Source organism: Lycium ferocissimum, chromosome 8 (genome assembly GCF_029784015.1).
Source record: "Lycium ferocissimum isolate CSIRO_LF1 chromosome 8, AGI_CSIRO_Lferr_CH_V1, whole genome shotgun sequence".
NCBI classification, from domain to species: domain Eukaryota; kingdom Viridiplantae; phylum Streptophyta; class Magnoliopsida; order Solanales; family Solanaceae; genus Lycium; species Lycium ferocissimum.
In genome coordinates, this window is record NC_081349.1 from 46748206 (window position 1) to 46760423 (window position 12218).

General features: G+C 35.4%; 2 pseudogenes; both read left to right on the forward strand.

The window, feature by feature from the left end:
• The first annotated feature begins 8125 nt into the window (after positions 1-8125).
• LOC132066430 (putative late blight resistance protein homolog R1B-23) lies at positions 8126-9165 on the forward strand (annotated as a pseudogene).
• A 140-nt stretch (positions 9166-9305) lies between these two features.
• On the forward strand, positions 9306-11732 carry LOC132068652 (putative late blight resistance protein homolog R1B-8; annotated as a pseudogene).
• Positions 11733-12218: the final 486 nt, after the last annotated feature.

Genomic DNA, 12218 nt, shown 5'->3' on the forward strand with positions numbered 1-12218 from the left:
GCATTCCTTCCGTGATGGTTGTTTCGGAAGGAGGAACAGAAACTGGAAACTGCGTCCGTTTCTTGCCTCGCGGGGAATCAGAATTGGCACTCCTTTGTTGCTGTTTGCCACTGGACAGATGCGGTGGTGTGGTACTAAAATCATCGTCTACCAAATCAGTATCATGTACACCATCAACTCCATGTTTGACGTCTGGTATGTCATGTGCAACAGGAGGCAATTTAAGAGTTTCCAACTCATGGGGTGTTGGCACAACTTCCTCAAATCTACAGGATCATGAACAACAAAATATAGAAACTATATTACCGTATATATCTACATTGGTAACATACTAAAAATATGAGGAAAATATAGTCAAAATATATTGATCACAAATGACTTATTTCATAAATATAGACAAAATATAATCAAAATATAGCATGTAAAACAAACATATTAAAACAGCTTAAATGGTAAAAGACACAAAACCGTTAAAAGATCGTTTTTCACCGGATTTTTATCGTCTCTGAACATGCCATCCATCAATTTCTTGAATTCTGGTTTTCCTTCCGTAGTCCGCCAGTTCAAAATTCTAGGAATTAAATTCCCCGTCTTAACTGCAATGGTGGACGGGACTTTTGAGCAACATTCATACAGCCATACTTGCATAGCAAGCGGCAAACCATGAATCCTATAATATTTCTTAAAACCAAAGATATTTCGCCCAATGCTTACAACCAACTCTCTAAACGAATCTTTACCCCAAGGATACTCATTATATCTCCCGTCCTCTACAACATCAAAATGGATCCTTGGTATGTTTGTTGAGTTCGGCTCACCACAATGTACCCACGTATTTATGAAATACAATATTGCCATCTTGCGCCATCCCCTTTATCATCCTGCATACTGTCTTGTTGAAACACTCAATAAGCTCGTGTCTTTTTAACCGGCAATTGATTCTCCCGATTTCTACCAAAATACTCCACCATAAGCCTATTCGGTTTTGAGTTATCATAAACAAATCATTTTCATCGATACACAATCTAGCCCATTGATCACAAGTGCAAATTCTCTAAGGCCAAAACGCTTAACTTTACCATTTATTTCAAATGTAAAGCACCTATATGTACCGCCCCTAAGTTCTTTGACCATAAAGCACCGAAAAATCGTGCTTGTACATCCAATTGCCGCATTCCGAGATATTTACCAAAACAAGAATTCCTAAACATATCCATCCGTGGATCCGTTAGTTTGCCTCTAATATCTTGCATTACATTAACATTCGTGTATCTACACATAGATGGTGCCACAACAGGTGCTTGGTAACAAAAAATTTAGATACACAAACAACATGCCAAAAAACACGTATGATTAACATATATCGACTAAATGTACTTAAAAATATACACAAAATAACTGTCAACAAAATAATAACTGAATGTACTTAAAAATCTTAAAAATCACTGTAATAACTGTCAACAAAATATACACAAAAATAACTGAATGTACTTAAAAATCTTAAAAATCACAGTTATGGTGAAGAAAAAAATACGCACGAAATAATCAAGAAACAAGTGTAAAAAAAAAAACACGTAAAATATACTTAAAATGCACACAAAATATAAACCGTTTAATTCATAGATCTGTAATAACTGAACAAAAAAAAAGAACTAAATATACTGAAAATACAACAAAAATATACCTCTTCATCATCATCCTCATCCACATTACGTTTGGCTTTAGCAATTTTCTTGCCCTTAACATTAACAACATTGTCACCAAATTTTCTCTTCTTTTGTTTCTCCATTTGAGAAACATTTTTCAATTTTTCTTGTTGTTTACTCTTCGAATCAACATATTCCTTATAACGCCTAGGATCGTTAATTCTTTTTGAACGATTCTCAGCATAAGAGCCTGCAATGGTAGTTTCATGTTGAGAAATTCCCAAAGAAAAATTAGGAATCGCACATTCGGCTTCTATACCCGTATTTCTCATGTGAGCAAATTTTTCTTAGTCATTCCAATTGAATCTAAGAAAAAAACAACCAAGAACAAACACCGATAGTTACTTACTTAGACTTGCATTCCGATTCAAACGAGAAAAAAAAACACCCAAAATATAGGTTAAATACACGGTAAAAAATAAAAATCAGATAGAATCTTACTTTATTTTGGGAATTAGATTTGAAACGTGAGAGAAATCAATGAGTAGTTAATTAGAGATAAAAAAGGAAGTTGAATAATTGAAAAGCGATTTGAAATTGGATGAAAGTAATGGATATGGTGAATAATGACGTCTATTTAGGATGAAGGAGAGAGACGTTTTTTTTTTTTTTGCTTAAATTTAGGGGAGTGGGAAGTTATCGATGAGTGGTAAAAACATGGTAGCTATGTGAAGTAAATATGATATATTTTAGCTACTAAATATAATTATTGAAAAGTTTAGTTATGTTCCATAAATAGGTAATAATGGAACCTATGTCAAGTAAATTTTACATAAATTTAACAATCGTTAGGCCTGGTTTGTTACTATGGCCCCTATAGCGCAGGAAATTTACTGCGCTATAGGTAGAAAAGGAACTCCTTTTTTTGCCATTATTTTGGTCCATTTGGCCTTTTCCCCGTCATTTAGGTTCCGGATTCAAATAGCTTACCATCACAACAAAGAAATCTCACCCGAATTTATATGGCTCTATTCATGAGATTCAAACTATGTAAAGTTTGACCAACATTTTAAAATATATGTTTTCATCTGATCGACATGAGAACAATTGTAATTTATACAATAATATTTTTCATATAGTTTTTGAACATATAAATTTTAATTTACAAATTATGAATTGATCTAATCCAATTTAGTTTAAATTGACTCTTGGAAAGGAAAAACTGCCATCAAGATTGAGACGTAGGGAGTAGCAGTTACATGATCTTAGATTCAAGAAAGCCCATTACGTTCTCACCATTTAGACATTTGACCTTTTTCGGCGAGAGTTTTTTTTTCTTTTTCCATCCATTGATTTTAGAATCAAAAGGGTTATCGATCGGTCCATCCAAAGTGATGGGGTATTGTTTCTGAACCATTAATTATTTATATCATATTATAGTAATTTTTTATAGTTACATTATTTTATATTGTGTAGATATTTTGTTATATCGTTAACAGAGGCGGAGTCAGGATTTAAAGTTTGTGGGTTCGGAGTTCTAAATTAATAATTTGTATATATTTGACAAAAAATTTAATACAAATATATGATTCGGACCAACGCCCTTTGGGTTCGGCCGAACCCATGCCCGAAGGGCTAGCTCCGCCCCTGATTGTCAATATATAGATCTAAACTCAAAAGATAAGGCAAAACACATGTTTTGCACCCCTAAAATTATCTTGAAACCCCTCTTACATAACTAGCGGCTTTCCTTAAACTTGGTCTTCTTCGAAGCGAGTCTAATAAATCCTTTAAAAATACATAATCAATTCTAATTTTTGGCAGGAGATATTTCAAACATTCTGCTACATTAGATGTCACATCAAAGTCGTGTCAAATGTCACATTGTGACTGTCTATGTGACTACCTGGGCTTTTCTAGCATGGGCAGATGCAGTTGTCTTCATTGATAATAGTCAAAAATCTAGGCGTAGGTCATTCTTAAAATTCACGTACTTTGCTATTTCTGGTGGGAACCGGCCGCAAAACTCCTTTTTTTGGTGTAGATCCTTTTGGACACCAGAAAAGGATTTAACACCAGATTCCTTCTACTCCTTATATAAGCCAGCAAAAAGTAGAATGTTAATTGACAGATGGTTGATCCAACATTATATTTGATATTATCATACTATGTTAATTATCTGTGCTTTGTTTACTCAATCACGTAGTTTAAAAATTCGCTTTGTAGGAAGCAGTTCGTTAAGTATGAGTCATAGCATGTCTAAATTTGGATATTGACAGAAAACAGATCTTATTGTTTTATTAACATCCTAGTACAACTGGAAACAAAGCTTCACATTAGATGCACACAGGAAAAACAGAAGGAAAAATAAGAAGAAGATACATGCAAATATTAGTACGTAACAGATAAGGCAGCCAACATGGTGCAGCTGCTCCTCCAAAGCGCTTCACGTGCAATGGCAATTATTTTTGCTCCTTCAAAGCCATTATCTGATGGAAATTCTCTTTTAGTGTTTGCTAATGATTGTTTTCAGCTCCCTGTTTATAAATAAGCGGGAAGATGGATTCCTAATTTAGTGCTTGCTGATTGTTTTCAGCTCCCTGTTTATAAATAAAGGGGAAGACGGATTTTTCTTTTAGTGCTTGCTGGTGATTGTTTTCAGCTCCCTGTTTATAAATAAACGGGAAGACATATTTTTCTTTTAGTGCTTGTTGATGATTGCTTTCAGCTCCTTGGTTGTAAATAAACGAGAAGATGGATTTCTCTTTTACTGCTTGCCGATGATCGTTTTCAGCTCCACGTTTATAAATAAACGGGAAGACGAATTTTTCTTTTAGTGCTTGCTGGGGATTGTTTTCGGCTCCCTGTTTATAAATAAACGGGAAGACGAATTTTTCTTTTAGTGCTTGCTCATGATTGTTTCAGTTCCCTCTTTATAAATAAATGGGAAGGCGAATTTTTCTTTTAGTCTTTGCTGGTGATTGTTTTCAGCTTCATGTCTATAAATAAATGGGAAGACTAATTTCTCTTTTAGTCCTTAGCTCATGATTGTTTTCAGTTCCCTGTTTATAAATAAACGGGAAGACAGATTTTTCTTTTAGTGCTTGTTGGTGATTGTTTTCTGCTCTCTGCTTATAAGTAAACAGGAAGACGGATTCCTCTTTTAGTGCTTGCTGATTGTTTTCAGCTCCCTGTTTATATAAACGGGAAGACGGATTGCACATTTATTGTTTGCTGATGATTCTTTTTAGCTCCCTCTTTATAAATAAAAGGGGAGGCGGATTTTTATTTTAGTGTTTGCTGGTAGTCGTTTTCAGCTCCATGTTTATAAAAAAAACGGGAAGAAGGATTTCTCTTTTAGTGTTTGCTAGTGATCGTTTTCTGCTCCCTGTTTATAAATAAACGGGAAGACGGATATCTCTTTTAGTGCTTGCTGGTGATTGTTTTCTGCTCCCTGTTTATAAATAAACGGGAAGACGGATTTCTCTTTTAGTGCTTGCTGGTTTTTCAGCTCCTTGTTTATAAATAAATGGGAAGACGGATTTTTCTTTTAGTGTTTGCTGGTGGTCGTTTTCAGCTCCCTGTTTATAAATAAACGGGAAGATGAATTTCTCTTTTAGTGCTTGCTGGTGATCGTTTTCAGCTCCCTGTTTATAAATAAACGGGAAGATGGATTTCTCTTTTAGTGCTTGCTGGTGATTGTTTTTAGCTCCCTATTTATAAATAAACAGGAAGACGGATTTCTCTTTTAGTGCTTGCTAGTGATTGTTTTTACCTCCCTGTTTATTAATAAAGGGGAAGACGAATTTCTCTTTTAGTGCTTGCTGGTGATTGATTTTAGCTCCCTCTTTATAAATAAATGGGTAGAAGGATTTCTCTTTTAGTACTTGCTGATGATACCTTTCGACCATTTTCCTAGCCTCTGTTCCTTTGAGCAACCTCCCATATGAGGTGAGCAACATATATAAATGCTCTTAATCACAATTTATATAGTACTAAGTAGTACCAATATTGAACAAAATATTACTCCTAGCTAGTATTCAAGACTGAGGAGAATAGAGTGAAAATTAAATTAAATTAAATTGACAGCAGAATTAAGAGATTCAAATATAGAACACAAAAAAAAAAGCTTAAGATCCCTTTTTTTTTTTTTTCTGTTGAGTCCTTCAGAAATTTTCCTGAAGTAAGGTGTATATATATATAGTGGAGATGTAACACTCACGAAAAAAAAAAAAAAAAAAGAACGAAAATAATTGGACAACTAAAATACTACTTAATAAACTGGCCTATTTAATAACGTTGGAGGAACCTTTTGCCTCTGCCTATACGTGAGGGATTAACTTGAAAGGACAGAAATATTTATTGGTACGTAATATTTTCTTTAAAACGACGAAAATATAAGAAAGTCATCCGGGTATATCCATATTTTACTAATTATCTAGGCATAATATATAATATACGTACATAATGATAAATCATGAAATCTTAGCTATAGAACAACAACATATTATTTCTAGCCAAATGCATAACAGAAACTTTTTAAGAGACGCTTTTGGACATATATAGAGGAGTTAATTCCTTGATGATCATTTAAGTTATGAACATCAATGACTTTAAAATATTTGGGGATAACAAAGTCATCCAAATATGTCCACATCTCCTATAAGTTAAAATAAAACCAAGCCGGACAATCGTAGATAACAAACACGGTAAACACATGTACGGAGCAATTCCAAAAGCATAATCCAAGGAGTAACACGTGCATGTGTGGTTAATTAATCCACATCCTTGAAGGTGTTAATTATAAGTTGCGCGCGTGCGATGTTAATTCCTTAGAGTCATCTCAGGACGTTTAGTGGTTGAACAATCCACGGTTTATTTATGGTATTAGTTATCTGTCCTTTAAATTTTCACCTCAATCATATGTTTACGAAATGTATATTTATATATATATATATATATATATATATAGAAACTAAATAAAATATCAGGAGGTTGAAGGAGAGCAATCAACTAAACATTAGCTTTCACCATCACACACTCATATATTTGAGAAAAGAGTTCAAATTTTATGCACTGTTAGTGTAAATAATTTTTTACACTATCAGGTCATCCAAAAGATATATACAGATAAGTCTCCTTAAAACTAGTTCTTGCGTGAATAACAACTTAACGTAACACAAGTATTGGTCAAGTATTTTAACTCGGAGCCAAAGCACACAAGAGAGGAGTTAAAAGTATCTTTGTACGTTTTGATGATTGATAAAAATATGTGGGCCAAATAAGTGGGCTGGACGAAGTGCATAAACATGCAAGAAGTAGGCCATACTAAATGAACCGGGTATATATGCAGTTTCATGTTTCGTTCCAAAATTGAGTTGTGGCAGACTCTTGGAATGAAGAAGTCTCGTAATATTGACAAAGTGTACAAGATCTTGGAGTCCAAGATATGCTTATCTTGGATAAGCTTTGGACTCTCTTCAAGCGTATCTATAGCCATGTGAAAGCAAAGAAGTTGCCTCCATCTCAAACACTATCACTCCTCAAGTCCTATCCAATAAGTGTTTGTGACTAACCCGTTTGTCTTCACAGTTTGCTACATATATGCAGGTCTTCTATGAAGAGACTCACGCACTTATAATAAGAGTAAAAGCAGAAATTGAGTAAATAAGCAATTGCATATTTGAGAGACTCTGACTAGTTGTTGAAGTGATGCCTAATACAAAGGACCAGATTGAAGAACATATTTCATAGTCATATGGTTAGCAGTCTTCAAGTTTAGATATCTTGTATGAGGATTGTGATTGAGTTACACCTATTTCCATCTTGGTAGAAGTATTGTTTTAGGTAAAACCTTATTAAATTCAGCTCCACATTGAAGGCAACTCGGAGGGAAATCAACGGTCTACATAGATTGTATTTCTTGTAACCTGAATTTTGTTGAGCCGTACAGTTATAGTGAAGTTTGGGACAAATCCTGCAGAGGTGTAGGCCGTGATTTTTCACCCTTGTGAGTCGGGTGCTTTTCACATAAAAATATTGTGTTGTTACTTTATTGTTCTTTATTATTCTGCAAATTAATCTTAAGAAACAGATAAAGTAACCTGGTCCATCCCTTAAGTGAAAATCAGGAATAACCCAATTCACCCACTCTCATCTTATTTGGTCGTGCAAAAATCAATTGGTATCAGAGCGGGTTATCTTAAGAGGCTAACACCTTAAGAAAGATTAAGATGAATGCTGCATCACCAATTGGACACAGTGAAGACCAATCTCTCAATAGACCTCCATTGTTCAATGAGAAGTACTATACTAGGTGGAAAGCTCATATGGAGGACTTTCTACAAGCTGATGACTATGAGTTATGGGATAGGATCACCGATGGACCAAGATTCCTATAAAGAAGGATGCTGAAGGAAATGATGTGAGGAAGGAAAAGAGTGAGTACACTCCAGATGATTTTAAGATACTTGAGAAAAATGCTAAGGAAAAAAACTTCCTTGTTTGTGGTCTTGGACCGGATGAGTATAACATGGTCTCTGGTTTACAACTGCAAAGCAGATTTGGGATGCCTTAGTGAATGCTCGAAGGAACAAGTCAGGTAAGTAAGTTCAAAGGGGTGATGCTTGCTATTGACTATGAAATGTTTAAAATAAAAGCAGGAGAAACAATCTCAGAGATGATCACATGGTTCACATCTATTATGAATGAACTGATATCACTAGGAAACTTCTACAACTTAAGATTTCATGGATAGAGTTCTTAAGACTTGTTATTTCCATAATTGGCATGCCAAGGCTTGGAAAAACAACTATGTCTTACAAATTATATAATGATAAGTCCGTCGTTGATCATTTTGGTGTTCATGCTAGGTGCACAGTCGACCAAGAGCATAATGAGAAAAAGTTGTTGCAAAAAATTTTCAATCAAGGTATTGGTTTCAAAGGAAGTTTGAGTGAGGATGACATAGATTATGATGTTGCTAATAAGTTACGGAGACACTTGTTTGGAAAAGTTACCTTATTGTCTTAGATGACTTGTGGGATACTACAACTTGGGATGAGCTAATGATGCCTTTCCCTGAAGTTAAGAAAGGAAGTAGAGTTACCTTAACAAGCCGAAAAAAGGAAGTGGCTTTGCAAGGTAAAAGCCATAGTGACCCTCTTTATCTTCGATTACTCACACAAGGTGAAAATTGGAAATTATTAGAGAGTAAGGTATTTGGAGAAGAAAGTTTCCTCGATGAACTATTGGATGTTGGAGAAGAAATAGCCCAAAAATGTTAAGGGCTTCCTTTGGTACTTGATCTAATCGGTGGAGTCATTGCAAGCAAGGAAAATAATAAGGCTTCATGGCTTGAAGTTCTAAATAATTTGAAATCCTTTATTTTTAAGGATGAAGCGGAAGTGATGAAGGCTATACAATTAAGTTATTACCATTTATCAAACCACCTAAAGCCGTGCTTCATTTACCTTGCAAGCTATCCAAAGGATGAAAAATTGTAATCTCTCTTTTGAAAGCTTTATTGAGTCTTTGAAGGACCTTTAGAACCAACTGATTTGAAGAGTGTGGAAGAAGTAATGGAGGTTTATTTGGATGAGTTAACTTTTAGTAGCTTGGTAACAGTTTTCCATGAGAGAGGTGGTGGGGACCCGAGTTGCCAATTCCATAATCTTATGCATGATTTTTGTTCTATAAAAGCTAAAGGTGTTTGACTTGATAAGATCAAGTGCTTCGTCGTGATCATCTTCTTCAGATGTGATGCCACGAGGAATGGCCATTCATTATGATCATTCAGACGAAAGTGTTTTCTTATTCAATCCGAAAAAGAAAAATCCTTATGCTAAACATCTCCTCTCTTTGAAGGTACATATAGACCATACATATCTAGATTACATTAATATTACATACAACTGTCACTTAAGGCCTTTGAGGCTTCTTAAAATATTAGAGATGCTGGATATAAGATTGACGGATAATTAGATGAATGAAATAAGCATGCTCGATGATTTGGATGAAGAATCTCTCCCTCTGTCATTTTCAAACCTCTTGAATTTAGATATTCTGGTGATGTATAATGAGGAATCAAACATGGTACTATCACCTTGCATTTGGAGTCTTGCAAAGCTACAACATGTAGCCATCGGTATTTATTCTGTCTTTGATTCGGACATTGAAATCAACTATATTAGAGAATTTGAGAGAATTAGATTAGCTCAACCTTTCCTGTTCAGAACACTCGGAAAATATTTTCAAAAGGTTTCCTAATCTCCGAAACCTCGAATTCAGCATTGGTGAACCAATGATTGTTCAACGAAGCAGATTTGTTTCCCAAGATTGGATGTCCTTAATGAACTTGAACAAGTTTATGCAAGTAATTGCATTCGGCCTCGTGAACATATACATGCATATCAGTGGGATTTTTCACTTCTCTTTGAGCTTGAAAATATTGCAATTGTGGGGTTTGATCTGACTTCTGATGCACTGTCAAGAATTGGGAGATCACTACCCAACCTTAAAAACTTGAGTCTATCATATGCAAGTATTCCGGGGGGGGGGGGGTTGGTGGTGGGGGATGGAACATGGAAGAAGTCACATCTCAAAATTTGAACATTGAGACAGGTGTTTTTTCTGACTGGCAGGTTAATGGAGAGGAATCATTTCTCGTGCTCGAGGAATTATCTAAACGCTATTGTACTGAGCTTAAGGAGATCCCTGACAGCTTTGGGGATACTTTTTCATTAAAGTCTATCACACTGTTTGGCAGCCTATCACGATCTAACTATTTAATTTGATTTTCTGAATTTATGGAATGAAAACACAACAATTTTTTGGGACAATTTTCTATTATAATCAATGAAATGAAATTGCAATTTAGAAATTAAACTATCTACTTGACTGAAATTAAGATAGTCACAAAGTCTCCTTGCTAGCTGAGATCTATAGAATACAAAAAAAAAAAAATCAGATTTAGATGAGAAAGAAAGAGAAGAAGTGTAGAAGAGATGAAGAAGAGAGGAGTAGTGGGAGAGAATTTGGATTTTACCGTATATTGAATAATGAGGCCATTGTCCTTTGTCAGAGATCTATAACCAACTGGCTGAGGTGGCACGATCTCAGCCCTTGCCGCTTATTAATTAACTTCTAATCTCGATCGTCCATTCTCCCATTCATGAAATGAGTAAAACCACTCAGACCCGCATTTGATTCCCCATAACTATTCTATTTATTCTTCTAATTATTCAGCACCATGGCTAGAATCATAACATACCCTACCTTCCTTGTCCTCAAGGATTAGAATCAAACCTAGAAAACTAGGATTTGATGTAGTCATAATCTTCCCAAGTAGCATCTTCAGGAGGTAGATTAGACCACTGAATTAACACCTTAACAACAGTTGCATTTCCTTTTTTAATAATTTGTCTTTGAAGTATGGAGACTGGCTTCACCAGGAACTAGCCTTCATCATTAGTTTTTGGAAGGACTGTTTGTACCACTGATTTGTTGCCCAATCTCTTCTCAGGCCAAAAAAAACATGGAATCTTTGGATGAACCTTAGAAGTTGAAGGTAGAAGGAGTTTGTAAGCCACCTGACCAACTTTAGCAATAACTTGGTAAGGTCCATAATATTTGGAGCTTAGCTTGAATTCTTCCATAAGGCTAAGGAAGTTTGTCTGTATGATTGAAGCTTCAGAAAAACCATGTCCCTACTAGGAATTCCCTTTCAGTTCTCTTAGCATCAGCATAGAGTTTCATCATTTCCTGAGCCTTTGATAAGTTGTCTTTGAGTAATTGCACCATCAGTTGTCTTTGCATAATAACATCAGTAGCAGTAGGTACTGGAGTGTCCAAGAGAGGATCTAAAGACAATTAAGGAGGTGTAAAACCATAGAGAGCCTCAAATGGTGTATTTTGCAAACTAAAGTGAAAGTTTGTATTGTACCACCACTCAGCCAAACACAACCGGTTTTTCCAGTGCTGGGGCCTATTACTAATCATACATCTCAAGTAATTATCAATGCATCTATTCTTTCTCAGTTTGGCCATCTGTCTGGGGGTGATGAGCTGAGCTATACAACAGTCGAATGCCTTTTAATTGGAACAAAGCCTACAAAAAATTACTGAGAAAGATCCTGTCCCTATCAGTAACAATGGTTTCAGGACTTCCATGTAATGTGTGAATTCTCTTCCAAAACTTGTTAGCTACATCACTGCAGTAAAAGGATGAGACAAAGCCATGAAATGTGCTGATTTGGTCATCTAGTCTACCACCACTAATAAGACATCTTTGCCCTTAGACTTAGGCAACCCTTCTATAAAATCCATGCTTATATGCCTCCAAGATTGATCTAGAATAGGCAGGGGTTGTAGTAGTCTAGGATATGCAACATTCTTCTCCTTATTTCTTTGGCAAATATCACACTCATTGACATGTTGAATCACCATCTGCTTCATGAGAGACCAATAGAAATGCTACTTAGTCTTTTGAGAGTCCTGATTTGTCCTGAATGCCCACATAATGAAGAATCATGAAAGGTTTGTACCAGCTGTTGCCTCGAGGTGCCATGATTT